The following is a 17,785-nucleotide window of genomic DNA, read 5'->3' as shown; positions in this document are numbered from 1 at the left end:
TCAATCTTCTGAATATGGCAGATCTAAGTTTTTGATGGCAAACTTAGTCGGCGTGAGGATGGAAATTTTAGTTCACGAGTACGGCAATTTCCTGGCCAAAAAAAAGAATTGAGGCAGATTTTCCATGCTTTGCCAACTAAACATGACATCCTCGATAAACATAAATTGCTACAAAAGAACATTCAATTTTCCATGGTAAAAAATGTGACATCGGATTTATAGTGAAGTCCTCTTTTGCAATATGGAAAATTTAGTTTTTGAACTATGGCAATTTCAATCCATTGTATTCTATTTTTTGTTCTTCTATCATGGCATATGTATATATTTGGCCATGGCAAATTTATTTTTGCTGCCATGGCAAATTCAATTTTTTGCACCATGGTTAATTATTTTGGAACATGGCGCATTTGTTGAAACAAACCATTATAAATTCTTCATTGTACCCCTTGGCAAAACAAAAAGAATGGCCCATGGCAATTTTTATCATGAGACTATTTTTCATAAAAAGAATTGCAATTGTTCCATCATCTTTTATGAAACAATTTGCAACTTAGGTTAACCATAATTAGTTTCTCATTTATGTTTTTAGTACATGACATATTTAGTTTCTCATGCATCGCAATTCTTAATTTTCTTGCATGGCATTTTAGATAAGGCAAGCTTATGTCCTAACATGCCCCCCACTATCTTCGAAAACTTGTGTTGTTATGTGTGTTTTTTTGTTTTCCTCTATATCATGGCAATCATTCTACAAGATTGTCTCTCTATATTAGCCACGGCAAATTAGTATGCATGTGTTTTTTGATAATGTACTAGACATAGTCAAAAAAATGTATACAACACGGCGATAAAATTTTGTACAATCCATGACAATAGTTATTGCATGTCATTGTGATTTTCCTATTTTTAGTATATTAAATAGTTTGGATAGTTTTTACATTCATTTATTTTTATGCGAAAGGAGATTGTGTTGGGCCTAGAGGCCTAGCAAAAGGCCTGGCTGACGTGGGATTTGTGCCGAGATAGGATTCAGATCGAACAAATGTTCACGTGAGGAGTTCCCCGAAATCACTAATTGAGGAGGAATCCTTCCAAAGACCACTTCCACCTCCCCAGATTATAAGGAGTGATGCGCTGCATGTGCGTCACTTGTCGCAACCTGAGAGTTTTTTTTTCTTTCATAAATCCGTTTATTCAAGACGTTTTATCTCTTAAACCATGCGTCCAAATCTCAAAGTGTTTTCACCGTTCGGTTGCTCGTGTCGAGATCTTCAAAACTAGATCTCATATTTATATGTTTTGACGAACTTTTTATGTGGAAAAACCGGACATGTTCTTTTCCTTTTCGGAAGCCATTTCCGGGAGGTGCGGCCGTGCCTCTCATTGGAAGCAAAATCATGCCTCTCACAAAAAAACGCATTTTTCTGTTTCGTAGAGGCACGGCCGTGCCTTACTCGGAAGCAAAACCGTGCCTCTTGTGGAAGAAAAAACACACTTTTTTTTCGTTTTCGAGAGGCATGGCTATGCGTCTCGCGGAAGCAAAACCGTGCCTCTCACCAAAAAAAAAACAAAGAAAGCACTTTTTTTGTTTCCGAAAGGCGCGGCCATGCCTCTCGCAGAAGCAAAACCGTGCCTCTCACGGAAAAAAAAGAGAAAACATGTTTTCTTTCCCGTCTCCGAGAGGCACAGTTGTGCCTCTCGTGGAAGCAAAACCGTGTCTCCGCAGAAGCAAAACCATGACTCTCACGGAAGAAAAAGAAAAAAAAACACGTTTTTTTCGTTTCCGAGAGACGCGGCCGTGCCACTGGCGGAAGCAAAATCATGCCTCTCATGAAAGAAGAAAAAAGAGAATGGTTTTTTTCGTGCAATTTGTTTTTGTCAAAAAGCTAAGAAAGACCGGTGAAAAACCGAAAAGTCAAAAAAACCTTGAAAAACCATTTAAAAAGCCAAAAATGTGTGCGAAAAAAATAAAAATAAACAAAATCCAGAGCGAGCTCTCAGAGCGTGACACGTGACGTCGGCTGAGAGCGCACTAAGTGGTGCGCTCTCAGCCCACCCCATGTGATCGTTGGAGAGGCTTCCGAAGGAGCGCCCCTCAACTAGTTGCCCTCGGAGTTCCCTCATGGCGAACCTTGCGTTCACTCCTAGTGTAGATCGAATGTCCGATCAATATTGAAATCCAAAACAAAAGATTCTTTGTCCTGTGGCAGGCCAGACCTCGTAGTATTTTTAGAGGGTCCTTAGGCATGTCCAACCCATGCCCATTTGTTCCATGTTTGTTTAGGTCTTCAACATGGATGCTCATATTGGGTCGGAGTAATCAGGATGTCCAAAATCCTACATTATGCCTTCAAATTGAGGGACGGTCCTGGAAGTTCAGAAGTTCATCTCGTTGGACTTTGACAGTCCGGACCCACCCAAGATCCTAGCTAGAGCCTATGTATTTCCATAATAAATCTATCTCGCTTTCTCGCGCCGAAGCCCAACCGACCACCGAATCTGCTACCGTCGCGATGGATACATCGTACACCAACAAATTTTTCATCATCGTGCCGCACCCGACGCCCATGTTCTCGCATTCGCGCAGACGAATTTGAAGCCTATAAAATGCCAAGACCATCGCTTGAGGGCGAAGGCGAAGGCGGCCGGTGCGATTGCCCGAGCCCTAGATCCTCCTCCATAGCGGACTATCTGTTGGGGAACGCAGTAATTTCAAAAAAATTCCTACGCACACGCAAGATCATGGTGATGCATAGCAACGAGAGGAGAGAGTGTAGTCCACGTACCCTCGTAGACCGTAAGCGTTATGACAACGCGATTGATGTAGTCGTACGTCTTCACGATCCGACCGATCGTAGTGCCGAAAGTACGGCACCTCCGGGATCTGCACACGTTCGGCTCGGTGACGTCCCACGAACTCTCGATCCAGCTGAGTGTCGAGGGAGAGCTTCGTCAGCACGACGGCGTGATGACAGTGATGATGAAGCTACCGGCGCAGGGCTTCGCCTAGGCACTGCAACGATATGACCGAGGTGGATTATGGTGGAGGAGGCACCGCACACGGCTAAGACAATGTTTGCTGTTGTGTTCTAGGGTGCCGCCTGCCCTCGTACATAAAGGAGCAAGGGGGAGGCCGGCCGGCCCTTGGGCGCGTCAAGGAGGGGACGAGTCCTCCTCCTAGTAGGAGTAGGACTCCCCCTTTCCTAGTCCAACTAGGAGGAGGAAGGGGGAGGAAGGAGAGGGAGAGAGGGAGGAAAAGAGGGGGCGCCGCCCCCTCCTTGTCCAATTCGGACTCCTCAAGGGGGTGGGGGGTGGGCGGCCAGCCCTAAGGCCCCCTCCTCTCTCTCTCACAAGGCCCATGTTGGCCCATTAGTGCCCTCGGGGGTTCCGATAACCCCCCGACACTCCGATAATTATCCGGTGACCCCCGAAACTCATCCGGTGTCTGAATATAGTCATCCAATATATCAATCTTTATGTCTCGACCATTTCGAGACTCCTCGTCATGTCCGTGATCACATCCGGGACTCCGACCTACCTTTGGTACATCAAAACACATAAACTCATAATACCGATCGTCACCGAACGTTAAGCGTGCGGATCCATTCTTAGCAACGAATGTCTTGCCTTCGGATCTGTGATAGAAGGTGTACCCAACAGTCTCCTTTGGGTATCCTATGAAGACACATTTCTCCGATTTGGGTTCGAGCTTATCAGGTTGTAGCTTTTTCACATAAGCATCGCAGCTCCAAACTTTAAGAAATGACAACTTGGGTTTCTTGCCAAACCATAGTTCATAAGGTGTCGTTTCAACGGATTTAGATGGTGCCCTATTTAACGTGAATGCAGACGTCTCTAAAGCATAACCCCAAAATGATAGCGGTAAATCAGTAAGAGACATCATAGATAGCACCATACGATTACGACGTTCGGACACACCATTACGCTGTGGTGTTCCGGGTGGCGTGAGTTGCGAAACTATACCGCATTGTTTCAAATGAAGACCAAACTCGTAACTCAAATATTCTCCTCCATGATCAAATCGTAGAAACTTTATTTTCTTGTTACGATGATTTTCCACTTCACTCTGAAATTCTTTGAACTTTTCAAATGTTTTAGATTTATGTTTCATCAAGTAGATATACCCATATCTGCTCAAATCATCTGTGAAGGTGAGAAAATAATGATACCCGCCGCGAGCCTCAGTATTCATCGGACCACATACATCAGCATGTATGATTTCCAATAAATCTGTTGCTCGCTCCATTGTTCCGGAGAACGGAGTTTTAGTCATCTTGCCCATGAGGCATGGTTCGCAAGTACCAAGTGATTCATAATCAAGTGATTTCAAAAGTCCATCAGAATGGAGTTTCTTCATGCGCTTTACACCAATATGACCCAAACGACAGTGCCACAAATAAGTTGCACTACATTATCAACTCTGCATCTTTTGGCTTCAATACTATGAATATGTGTATCACAACTATCGAGATTCAACAAAAATAGACAACTCTTCAAGGGTGCATGACCATAAAAGATATTACTCATATAAATAGAACAAGCATTATTCTCCGATTTAAATGAATAACCGCCTCGAATCAAACAAGATCCAGATATAATGTTCTTGCTTAACGCTGGCACCAAATAACAATTATTTAGGTCTAAAACTAATCCCGAAGATAGATGTAGAGGTAGCGTGCCGACTGCGATCACATCGACTTTGGAACCATTTCCCATGCGCTTTGTCACCTCATCCTTAGCCCATCTTCGCTTAATCCATAGTCCCTGTTTCTAGTTGCAAATATTAGCAACAAAACCAGTATCAAATACCCAGGCACTACTGCGAGGATTAGTAAGGTACACATCAATAACATGTATATCACATATACCTTTTTTCCCCTTGCCATCCTTCTTATCCGCCAAATACTTGGGGCAGTTCCACTTCGAGTGACCAGTCCCTTTGCAGTAGAAGCACTCAGTCTCAGGCTTAGGTCTAGACTTGGGCTTCTTCACTTGAGCAGCAACTTGCTTTCCGTTCTTCTTGAAGTTCCCCTTCTTCCCTTTACCCTTTTTCTTGAAACTGGTGGTCCTGTTGACCATCAACACTTGATGCTCTTTCTTGATTTTTACCTCCGCAGCCTTTAGCATTGCGAAGAGCTCAGGAATTGTCTTATCCATCCCTTGCATGTTATAGTTCATCACGGAGCTCTTGTAGCTTGGTGGCAGTGATTGAAGAATTCTGTCAATGACACTATCATCAGGAAGATTAACTCCCAGTTGAATCAAGTGATTATTATACCCAGACATTTTGAGTATATGCTCACTAACAGAACTATTCTCCTCCATTTTGCAGCTGTAGAACTTATTGGAGACTTCATATCTCTCAATTCGGGCATTTGCTTGAAATATTAACTTCAACTCCTGGAACATCTCATATGCTCCATGACGTTCAAAACGTTGTTGAAGTCCCGGTTCTAAGCCGTAAAGCATGGCACACTGACCTATCGAGTAGTCATCAGCTTTGCTCTGCCAGACGTTCATAACATTTGGCGTTGCTCCTGCAGCGGGTTTGGCACCTAGTGGTGCTTCCAGGACGTAATTCTTCTGTGCAGCAATGAGGATAATCCTCAAGTTACGGACCCAGTCCGTGTAGTTGCTACCATCATCTTTCAACTTAGCTTTCTCTAAGAACGCATTAAAATTCAACGGAACAACAGCACGGGCCATCTATCTACAACAACATAGACATGCAAAATACTATCAGGTACTAAGTTCATGATAAATTAAAGTTCAATTAATCAAATTACTTAAGAACTCCCACTTAGATAGACATCCCTCTAATCATCTAAGTGATCACGTGATCCAAATCAACTAAACCATGTCCGATCATCACGTGAGATGGAGTAGTTTTCAATGGTGAACATCACTATGTTGATCATATCTACTATATGATTCACGCTCGACCTTTCGGTCTTAGTGTTCCAAGGCCATATCTGCATATGCTAGGCTCGTCAAGTTTAACCTGAGTATTCTGCGTGTGCAAAATTAGCTTGCACCCGTTGTATGTGAGCGTAGAGCTTATCACACCCGATCATCACGTGGTGTCTCGGCACGACGAACTTTCGCAACGGGGCATACTCAGGGAGAACACTTGCACCTTGAAATTTAGTGAGAGATCATCTTATAATGCTACCGTCGAACTAAGCAAAATAAGATGCATAAAGGATAAACATCACATGCAATCAATATAAGTGATATGATATGGCCATCATCATCTTGTGCCTTTGATCTCCATCTCCAAAGCACCGTCATGATCACCATTGTCACCGGCTTGACACCTTGATCTCCATCGAAGCATCTTTGTCGTCTCGCCAACTATTGCTTCTACGACTATCGCTACCGCTTAGTGATAAAGTCAAGCAATTACATGGCAATTTCATTTCATACAATAAAGCGACAACCATATGGCTCCTGCCAGTTGTCGATAACTCCGTTACAAAACATGATCATCTCATACAATAAAATTTAGCATCATGTCTTGACCATATCACATCACAACATGCCCTGCAAAAACAAGTTAGACGTCCTCTACTTTGTTGTTGCAAGTTTTACGTGGCTGCTACGGGCTGAGCAAGAACCGTTCTTACCTACGCATCAAAACCACAACGATTTTTCGTCAAGTATGTGTTGTTTTTATCTTCGACAAGGACCGGGCGTAGCCACACTCGATTCAACTAAAGTTGGAGAAACTGACACCCGCCAGCCACCTGTGTGTGAAGCACGTCGGTAGAACCAGTCTCGCGTAAGCGTACATGCAATGTCGGTCCGGGCCGCTTCATCCAACAATACCGCCGAATCAAAGTATGACATGCTAGTAAGGAGTATGACTATATCGCCCACAACTCATTTGTGTTCTACTCGTGCATATAACATCTACGCATAAACCTGGTTCGGATGCCACTGTTGGGGAACGCAGTAATTTCAAAATTTTCCTATGCACACGCAATATCATGGTGATGCATAGCAACGAGAGGGGAGAGTGTAGTCCATGTACCCTCGTAGACCGACCATAAGCGAAAGCGTTATGACAACGCGGTTGATGTAGCCGTACGTCTTCATGATCCGACTGATCCTAGTACCAAAAGTACGGCACCTCCGCGATCTGCACACGTTTGGCTCGGTGACGTCCCACGAACTCTCGATCCAGCTGAGTGTCGAGGGAGAGCTTCGTCAGCACGATGGCGTGATGATGGTGATGATGAAGCTACCGGCGCAGGGCTTTGCCTAAGCACTGCAACAATATGACCGAGGTGGATTATGGTGGAGGGGGGCACCGCACACGGCTAAGACAATGTTCTGTTGTTGTGTTCTAGGGTGCCCCCTGCCCCCGTATATAAAGGAGCAAGGGGGGAGGCCGGCCAGCCCTTGGGCACGCCAAGGAGGGGAGGAGTCCTCCTCCTAGTAGGAGTAGGACTCCCCCTTTCCTAGTCCAACGAGGAGGAGGAAGGGGGAAGGAAGGAGAGGGAGAGAGGGAGGAAAAGAGGGGGCGCCGCCCCCTCCTTGTCCAATTCGGACTCCTCAAAAGGGGGGGGAGCCCTAAGGCCACCTCCTCTCGCTCTCACAAGGCCCATGTTGGCCCATTAGTTCCCCCGGGGTTCCGATAACCCCCCGGCACTCCGATAATTATCCGGTGACCCCCGGAACTCATCCGGTGTCCGAATATAGTCATCCAATATATCAATCTTTGTGTCTCGACCATTTCGAGACTCCTCGTCTTGTCCGTGATCACATCCCGGACTCGGAACTACCTTTGGTACATCAAAACACATAAACTCATAATATCGATCGTCACCGAACGTTAAGCGTGCGGACCCTACGGGTTTGAGAACTATGTAGACATGACTGAGACACGTCTCCGGTCAATAACCAATAGCGGAACCTGGATGTTCATATTGGCTCCCACATATTCTACAAAGATCTTTATCGGTCAGACCGCATAACGATATACGGTGTTCCCTTTGTCATCGGTATGTTACTTGCCCGAGATTCGATCGTCGGTATCTCAATACCTAGTTCAATCTCGTTACCGGAAAGTCTCTTTACTCGTTCCGTAGTGCATCATCCTACAACTAACTCATTGGTCACATTGCTTGCAAGGCTTATAGTGATGTGCATTATCGAGAGGGCCCAGAGATACCTCTCCGACAATCGGAGTGTCAAATCCTAATCTCGATCTATGCCAACTCGACAAGTACCATCGGAGACACCTGTAGAGCACCTTTATAATCACCCAGTTACGTTGTGACATTTGGTAGCACACTAAGTGTTCCTCTGGTATTCGGGAGTTGCATAATCTCATAGTCAAAGGAACATGTATAAGTCATGAAGAAAGCAATAGCAATATACTAAACGATCAAGTGCTAAGCTAACGGAATGGGTCAAGTCAATCACATCATTCTCTAATGATGTGATCCCGTTAATCAAATGACAACTCATGTCTATGGCTAGGAAACTTAACCATGTTTGATTCAACGAGCTAGTCAAGTAGAGGCATACTAGTGACACTCTGTTTGTCTACGTATTCACACATGTACTAAGTTTCTGGTTAATACAATTCTAGCAGGAATAATAAACATTTATCATGATATAAGAAATATAAATAACAACTTTATTATTGCCTCTAGGGCATATTCCTTCACTATCATGGTGGGGCCGTCGAGGCAATTATCGCCCTAGGCCACCTAGTACAAGCCTTCATACTTCTACGTGATCTCCCAGTATGATCAGCCGACCATGTTGCAATCTTCGCACCATTCTGTCACCTCCTTCAACTCTGACGTGCCTCCATTGTACATCGTCAAACACAACAATGACTTCGCTGAGTCCCCCAGTCACTATTCAGCGGAATGCTTCCCAAGTTTGACGGTGGGAGGTGACGATGCGATGATCAATATCATCCACAGTGGTGGAGGCTATGAAGATGGACAAGTTGATGGTCACTAATCGCCTATACCGCAACACCAGTCGCCGCTGGTGCCCGATGTGGAATCAAAGAGAAAACAGTGGTTTAGCCTACACTACTGCAGGATGCTGCTAACGCGACACTACGATTAGAGACCCTTCAAGAAACTGTGTGCGATGCAATAATCACAAACGGTGGTGTATGAAAACCGTCAAAAAGGGTGAAAACGTTTGCGATGGAGGATGCATCAAACACGGTTCAGATTTTAGTTGCGTGTGCGATGAAGGGCATACGATTCAGTTCAATTAACTATTTGCGATGAGAAGGAACAAAAGAAACGGGCAGCCAGATGAAGGCGTGTGCGATACACAGCATACGGTTCACTCGGATGAACTGTTTGTGATTAGGCAACACAAAAGAAACGGGCAGCCAGATGAAGGTGTGTGCGATATACAGCTTACGGTTCACTCGGATGAACTGTTTGTGATTAGGCAACACAAAAGAAACAGTCAGCCAGATTAAGGTGTGTGCAATATACGACATGCGGTTCACTCGGATGAACTGTTTGCGTTGACACAAGAGAAAAGCAACGGTTCAACTTAACAAGACGTGTGTGTTGTGCGATGGGATTGCATGCGGTTCACTCGGCCCTTGTCGTCAGTGTGTGACCTCTGTGGCAACCGTTCGCTCCCCAGGCGCCTCTTCGTGTACCGTGGTAATCGTCCACCGAATCTTCGCCTTTCCCTCCCGATTTGGAACTGCTGTCGCACGCTAACTCTTCCTCCCTCCTCCATTTGCCTTCACCCTTCCTTCTGCCATTGTTTGATTGTCTTCTCCATGGAGGGAACAAGCCGGAAACAACCCCATTATTCTTGCCCCGATCTGAATGATGACGCGGTGGAGGAACTCATTGATCGGTGCGACGTCATCACCTCGGCTAGCATGGCAGGTTCATTCAAGACCATTCTCGACTCAACTAATAACATCATTAAAAGGAACCCAAGGGTCCAGGAGCGGTTTGATCTCCCCTATCTTCTTCGCCGTGACCCTGCTGACTGGCGTGGGGACGAGGGAAGCCTCACCTTGTGTAAGTTGATGCCGCTTGATAATGATACGTATGATGTTAAGATGCCATCGCTTGAGGGCAAGGCTTGGGCAGGCGCAAATGGAGATTGTGTTGTTTATATTGGGTACAACTGCGAGTGGGAACTTGTGAATGTGTACACTCGTCACCGGGTTCCACTTCGAGAAATCTCAGACGACTGCCCAGAGGTTGAGCACCGGTATTCTACGTGAGTTCATACGATCATGTTGACTGTCGTCTACGGAAGATAGCAATTTGTCGAGTTCCCAACTGCTCTTGGGGTTATAGGAATGCTTATGTTGTCACTATCTTCGACAAGCTTGTTGCCGTCCTGCATGGTTCGACTCGATGGATATTGCTCAAAAATCAGTTTCTATACATGGATGAGTACTGTGATGCAATCCAATACGAGGGTCTTGTGTTTGCTGCCACAACTCGTGGCACTGTTTTTGCATCGAATCCTTATGATTTTGGTACGTTTGTCTTCCACCATAATTATAATTGTTTCGTCCATATGCATGCGGGTTAGCTAGTTTCCCTTTACTAATTAACCTTCTTGTGTTTCCAAGGTCCTGTGAACATTCCACCACCTATACTTGAAAATTTTATTCACGAGCATGAGGACGAGCAGGACCCATATACTCAGTGGTGCCTGGCAACTTATTCCGATGGATCACCTCTTCTTGTCTGTATACGGGGCACTGCTGATGTTACTAAGGAAGCAGGTGTTGTCTCATATGGTCGCACTCTCCGGACCTATTCCAACATCCGTTGCAGGGTATTCGGGATGGATACTAGTGTACTAGCGCCAACACCTTCTCCCTGGTTCAGTATTGAAAGTCTTGGAGGAAACTCGCTCTTCCTTGGACAAAACTATCCAATGATGGTGGAAGGCGATCCAGCTGATGTTGACACAACGTTACTACCATTTATGAGAAGCAAATGTATCTATACCTCAGACATTACTATGCTTCCCTACCGTCCCAATATGGGTCCTGACATAGGCCGCTTTAGCCTCGATGATCAGTCATGCGTTGGTCTCGAGATTGACAATAGCTGGCCCTTCCCAGAGAATCACTTCTGGTTCAAAGCAAGCGTTGCCAACGCTGACGAGTGGTTGAGCTGAAGTTCATTTCATCGCTTTGTTATTTGTTGTGTGATAAAAACTTTACTAGAATGTTTAGTTGGAAATGATCTATAATCCAATGTGTATCCTCGTTGCCGTTGTGGGTTGATGACTTGTTGTATGTAATCAATGGTACATTTGCATATGCGTCCGTGAACTCACGCCTGCTAGTGGTGTCCATATGAACAGTGCTACTGATTTTAGTTGCAAAAATTAGATAGTTCTAGAGATTTGTAGCTGCATATTTTGACAAATCGCAGTGTTACAAGGTTGACAAATGACAATGTTACTAGATAAACAAATGTCAATCTTTCTAGTTTGAGAAATGGCAACATACCCAAAATGACAGATATGCAAATCTTACCCAATTGTTTGTACGTGGTTGCACACGGGTCATGCAAAACAACCGTTTGCGTTGAAGGGATGCAGAAATCCTACTCGGCACATTTTCCCTTGGCTTCCTGGGGAAGCTGTCGGTTTGCATACGGGTGGCCTAACTAAAATGTTTGCGATGAGTATTTTATATTTAAAAACCGTTGACGTTTTTTTCAAAAGAAAAACGTTTGATAAGTCTGTACATTAAGAGAGAAAACGCAAGTTCGTTCAAACCATATCTTTCATTAAGTCACACTGCAAATTTATATTCATATGATCGAGAATTTGAGATACAGTATTAAACCCCAAAAAACTATTTCCGGTGGCGGCGGAGGCGGCGTGCCGCGCCGTCGTTGTCATTATCGTCCTCCGGGACGCCGTTGTTGAAGTCTTCAAGGCAGCACAAAATGTTCTTCACTTGTAAATCAAACATCATGTCGTCGCGCGATCGACGGGCGGGGCGCGGGAGGACGTCAACTGGCGCCGCTGAGAGGTAGCGGTCGATGGCAACGTCCCATGCCGCTGAGGGGGGGGGGGGGCACGGGCACGGGCGCGGCGGGTGCAGTCAAACGCACGGGGACCGTCACCGCGGTGGGTGGAGGGGCGCGCACGGGCGTGGTGGGTGCAGCCAAACGCACGGGGGCCGGCGCCACGGTGGGTGGAGGGGCGCGCACACGGCTAAAAGATCTCAAGGATCAATTGTTGTGTCTCTGGGGTGCCCCCTGCCCCCGTATATAAAGGAGCAAGGGAGGAGGAGGCCGGCCCTAGGAGGGGGCGCACCAAGTGTGGAGTCCTACTAGGACTCCCTAGTCCTAGTAGGATTCCACCTCCCATATGGAATAGGAAAAGAGGAAGGGAAAAAGAGAAGGAAGGAAGGGGGCGCCCCCCTTCCCTAGTCCAATTCGGACCAGACCAAGGGGAGGGGTGCAGCCACCCTTGAGGCCCTTTTTCTTCTTTCCCGTATGGCCCAATAAGGCCCAATACGTATTCCCGTAACTCTCCGGTACTCCGAAAAATACCCGAATCACTCGGAACCTTTCCGAAGTCCGAATATAGTCGTCCAATATATCGATCTTTACGTATCGACCATTTCGAGACTCCTCGTCATGTCCCCGATCTCATCCGGGACTCCGAACTCCTTCGGTACATCAACATACATAAACTCATAATAAAACTGTCATCGTAACTTTAAGCGTGCGGACCCTACGGGTTCGAGAACTATGTAGACATGACCGAGACACGTCTCCGGTCAATAACCAATAGCGGGACCTGGATGCCCATATTGGCTCCCACATATTCTACGAAGATCTTTATCGGTCAGACCGCATAACAACATACGTTGTTCCCTTTGTCATCAGTATGTTACTTGCCTGAGATTCGATCGTCGGTATCTCGATACCTAGTTCAATCTCGTTACCGGAAAGTCTCTTTACTCGTTCCGTAACACATCATCCCGCAACTAACTTATTAGTCATAATGCTTGCAAGGCTTATAGTGATGTGCATTACCGAGTGGGCCCAGAGATACCTCTCCGACAATCGGAGTGACAAATCCTAATCTCGAAATACGCCAACCCAACAAGTACCTTTGGAGACACCTGTAGAGCACCTTTATAATCACCCATTTACGTTGTGACGTTTGGTAGCACACAAAGTGTTCCTCCGGTAAACGGGAGTTGCATAATCTCATAGTCAGAGGAACATGTATAAGTCATGAAGAAAGCAATAGCAACATACTAAACGATCGGGTGCTAAGCTAACGGAATGGGTCAAGTCAATCACCTCATTCTCCTAATGAGGTGATCTCGTTAATCAAATGACAACTTATGTCTATGGCTAGGAAACATAACCATCTTTGATTAACGAGCTAGTCAAGTAGAGGCATACTAGTGACACTTTGTTTGTCTATGTATTCACACATGTATTATGTTTTCGGTTAATACAATTATAGCATGAATAATAAACATTTATCATGATATAAGGAAATAAATAATAACTTTATTATTGCCTATAGGGCATATTTCCTTCAGTCTCCCACTTGCACTAGAGTCAATAATCTAGTTCACATCGCCATGTGATTTAACATGAATAGTTCACATCACCATGTGATTAACACCCATGGTTCACATCGTCATGTGACCATCACCCAAAGGGTTTACTAGAGTCAGTAATGTAGTTCACATCGCTATGTGATTAACACCCAAAGAGTACTAAGGTGTGATCATGTTTTGCTTGTGAGATAATTTTAGTCAACGGGTCTGTCACATTCAGATCCGTAAGTATTTTGCAAATTTCTATGTCTACAATGCTCTGCATGGAGCTACTCTAGCTAATTGCTCCCACTTTCAATATGTATCTAGACCGAGACTTAGAGTCATCTAGATTAGTGTCAAAACTTGCATCGACGTAACCTTTTACGACGAGCCTTTTGTCACTTCCATAATCGAGAAACATATCTGTAACGCCCACGATGCGGCTATATCTCCCACGTGTCGAGGCACGACTTAGAGGCATAACCGCATAGTGGTTTTGTCGCAAGAAGGGTCATCTTCACACAATCCCATGTAATGAACAAGAATGGGATAAAGAGTTGGCTTACAATCGCCACTTCACACAATACATAAATATTATTCATACATCATCCAAAATACAATCATATAGACCGACTACGGTCAAAATCCAGATGAAAATAAGACAACCCCAAATGCTAGATCCCCGATCGTCCCAACTGGGCACCACTACTGATCATCAGGAAAAGACACATAATAACGACCACGTTCCTCGTCGAACTCCCACTTGAGATCGACGCCATCGTCTGCACTGGCATCATCGGCACCTGCAACTGTTTTGGTAGAATCTGTGAGTCACGGGGACTCAGCAATCTCACACCCGCGAGATCAAGACTATTTAAGCTTAAAGGGGGGAATGGTGCAAAGAGGTGGAGCTGCAGCGGCAAAAGCATATATGGTGGCTAACTTGCGCAAATGAGAGCGAGAAGAGAAGCGACGGAACGGACGTCATCTAGCAATGACCAAGAAGTGGTCCTGAACACCTACTTACGTCATACATAACTCAGACCGTGTTCACTTCCCGGACTCCGCCGAGAAGAGACCATCACGATTACACACGCACTTGGTGTATTTTAATTGGGTCAAGTGACAAGTTATCTACAACCGGACATTAACAAATTCCCATCTGCCTCATAACCGCGGGCACGGCTTTCGAAAGATAATACCCTGCAGGGGTGTCCCAACTTAGCCCATCATAAGCTCTCACGGTCAACGAAGGATAAACCTTCTCCTGGAAAGACCCAATCAGTCTCGGAATCCCAGTTTACAAGACATCTCGACAATGGTAAAACAAGACCAGCAAAGCCGCCCGAATGTGCCGACAAATCCCGATAGGAGCTGCACATATCTCGTTCTCAGGGCACACCGGATGAGCAGTCCGTACAACTAAAACCAATCCTCGAGTTTCCCCAAGGTGGCGCTGCACAGGGCTCTAGTTTGGACCAGCACTCAGAGGAACACTGGCCCGGGGGTTTAAAATAAAGATGACCCTCGGGCTCTAGAAAATCCGGGGGAAAAAGGTATAGGTCGCAAATGGTAAAACCAAGGTTGGGCCTTGCTGGAGGAGTTTTATTCAAGGCGAACTGTCAAGGGGGTCCCATAAATCACCCGACCGCGTAAGGAACGCAAACTCAAGGAACATAATCCCGGTATAACAGTAACTAGGGCGGCAAGAGTGGAACAAAACACCAGGTATAAGGCCGAGCCTTCCACCCTTTACCAAAATATATAGATGCATTAATTAAATAAGAGATATTGTGATATCCCAACATATCCATGTTCCGACATGGAACAAACTTCAACTTCACCTGCAACTAGCAACGCTATAAGAAGGGCTGAGCAAAAGCGGTAACTCAGCCAAACAATGGTTTGCTAGGAGAGGATGGTTAGGGGCTGACATGGCTAAAATGGGAGACATGATATATCAAGTGATAGGTAGCGGAGCATGGCAATAGAGCGAACAACTAGCAAAGCAAAGATAGAAGTGATTTCGAGGGGTGGTCATCTTGCCTGCAAGATTCTCAGAGTTGTCGAAAGCTTGATCCTCGTAAGCGTACTCGACAGGTTCCTCGTTCACGAACTCGTCTCCCGGCTCTACCCAAGACAAGAACACAAACAAACGGAACCACAATCAACAACGAGAAATGCGCAAGCAACATGATGCAAAACATGTATGATATGCAAGATATGATATGCGATGCATATGCGTGCTCCGGAAGGAAAATGATGAACATGGCAGTAACTTGGCAAACCAAGCATGCCACTGGAAAGATGAGGTGATTTCGGTCGAAATCGATATAAAGATCACCGGAATCGGATGCACGGTTTGCAAATGGCAAGCAAAACAAGAATGACACGAATCTGCGATAAACAGCAAGATAGCACTTAAAATGCAACAAGTAACAATGCTACAGCACCCCAACATAGCAACAAAGCACATGGCAGTAATTTACAGGAGATGCTTGACAAAAGATGAACACTGAGCTACTGCTAGTTCACAACATATCAAGCTCAAACAAGCATGGCAATAGTGCAAAAGATTACAGGTTCACAGACTTAGTGAAAAACTGGACATGGCAGAAAACAGCATCACGTAGCAATGTTCAGAGCACTAAATCAACATGCTACAGGAACTTAACATAGCAAAACAACGAATGGTAGTGTTCTACTAAAAGCACATGACAAAAGTCCCTTACTGACCATAAGCCAAAAAGGACCAGAAGATATGGTGGCAAGCATGTAAACATAGCAAGTTTCGTTATCAGGTTTCAGACTTAGCAGAAAACTGAGCATGACAGAAATATTAATATGTAGGCCTCTTTGTGAGCTTGATGCACTCACTAAAAAGAAATTCATGACAAACCAAGCATACCTACAGCAATATGGCATGTTTATGAAGCTATCCATGGCAAGAACAATTGCATAGCATGTATGGATCAACTACAATAAGCTTGGCAAAAATGCATATCATGTTAAGAATCTGCCAGAAATATTTTATAACAAAAGTAGAGCAAGATTGAGTCATGCTATGGCACTCCATAATTGCAAAAAATTGCAGGAATGGATTAATTACAACTATAGCTACAAAACATCCTTATTGAACATCTCCAAAATATACATGGATCTCTCTGTAGCATCAAGTTTACATGGCAACAAAATTACAGCAGACAAGGACTTAGAGAAATCACTAAGTCCCTGAAATCAGAAATATTACGGGGCCTACTTTGCATGTTTGTGCTAGTCACCACAGAGATCACAAAAATACATGGACTATACCGCTGTAAATACGGCATGGCATACTTCAAAACACATGTAGAGCTCATGCTCAAAATATGCACAGAATAAATGATACAAAAATGACAAATCTCCAAGTTCTGCTAAGAACCAGAGAATAACAGCAACTAGCCCTCTTCCAACGAAGATTTTGGCATCAAGATGTCCTCTAATGAACATGGTTCAATTGAACAAAATGAAGAGCATCACGAGGCGAACAATTTGACATATTATACGCGTGAATCGGAGCTACATGCAGGAAGTTATCGCATCGGGAACATAAGCACTTGCTGATGAAATCTGAGACTTGACCTCCGAATGGAACGAAACTTGACCGGTAGTCTCCGGGTGGTATAAGAAGACCACTTGACAAGCCTTGGTCCATTCCGAGAATGTTTGACACACGCACACGAAAGAAAACAAGAGGGGTGCACCGGAGGAGATAGGAGCGCCGGATTGGAAAACGGACAACGGGGAAAATGCTCGGATGCATGAGACGAACACGTATGCGAATACAATGCACATGATGACATGATATGAAAATGCATGACATGACAAAATACAAAACGAAAGACAAAACCCGACAACGGAGGGAAAATCATAACACAAAGCCGAAAATGGCAAGAGTCGGAGTTACAAATATGGCAAGTTACATGCGGGGTGTTACAATATCCTTATTCCAGTAAGGATAATTTTGACCGCTGTCCAGTGATCTACTCCTAGATCACTATTGTACTCCCTTGCCAGAATCAGTGTAGGGTATACAACAGATCTGGTACACAGCATGGCATACTTTATAGAACCTATGGCCAAGGCATAGGGAATGACTTTCATTCTCTTTCTATCTTTTGCCGTGGTCGGGCTTTGAGTCTTACTCAATTTCACACCTTGTAACAC

Source organism: Triticum aestivum, chromosome 3D (assembly GCF_018294505.1).
Source record: "Triticum aestivum cultivar Chinese Spring chromosome 3D, IWGSC CS RefSeq v2.1, whole genome shotgun sequence".
Taxonomy (NCBI): domain Eukaryota; kingdom Viridiplantae; phylum Streptophyta; class Magnoliopsida; order Poales; family Poaceae; genus Triticum; species Triticum aestivum.
Note: the sequence above shows the minus strand (reverse complement) of the source record.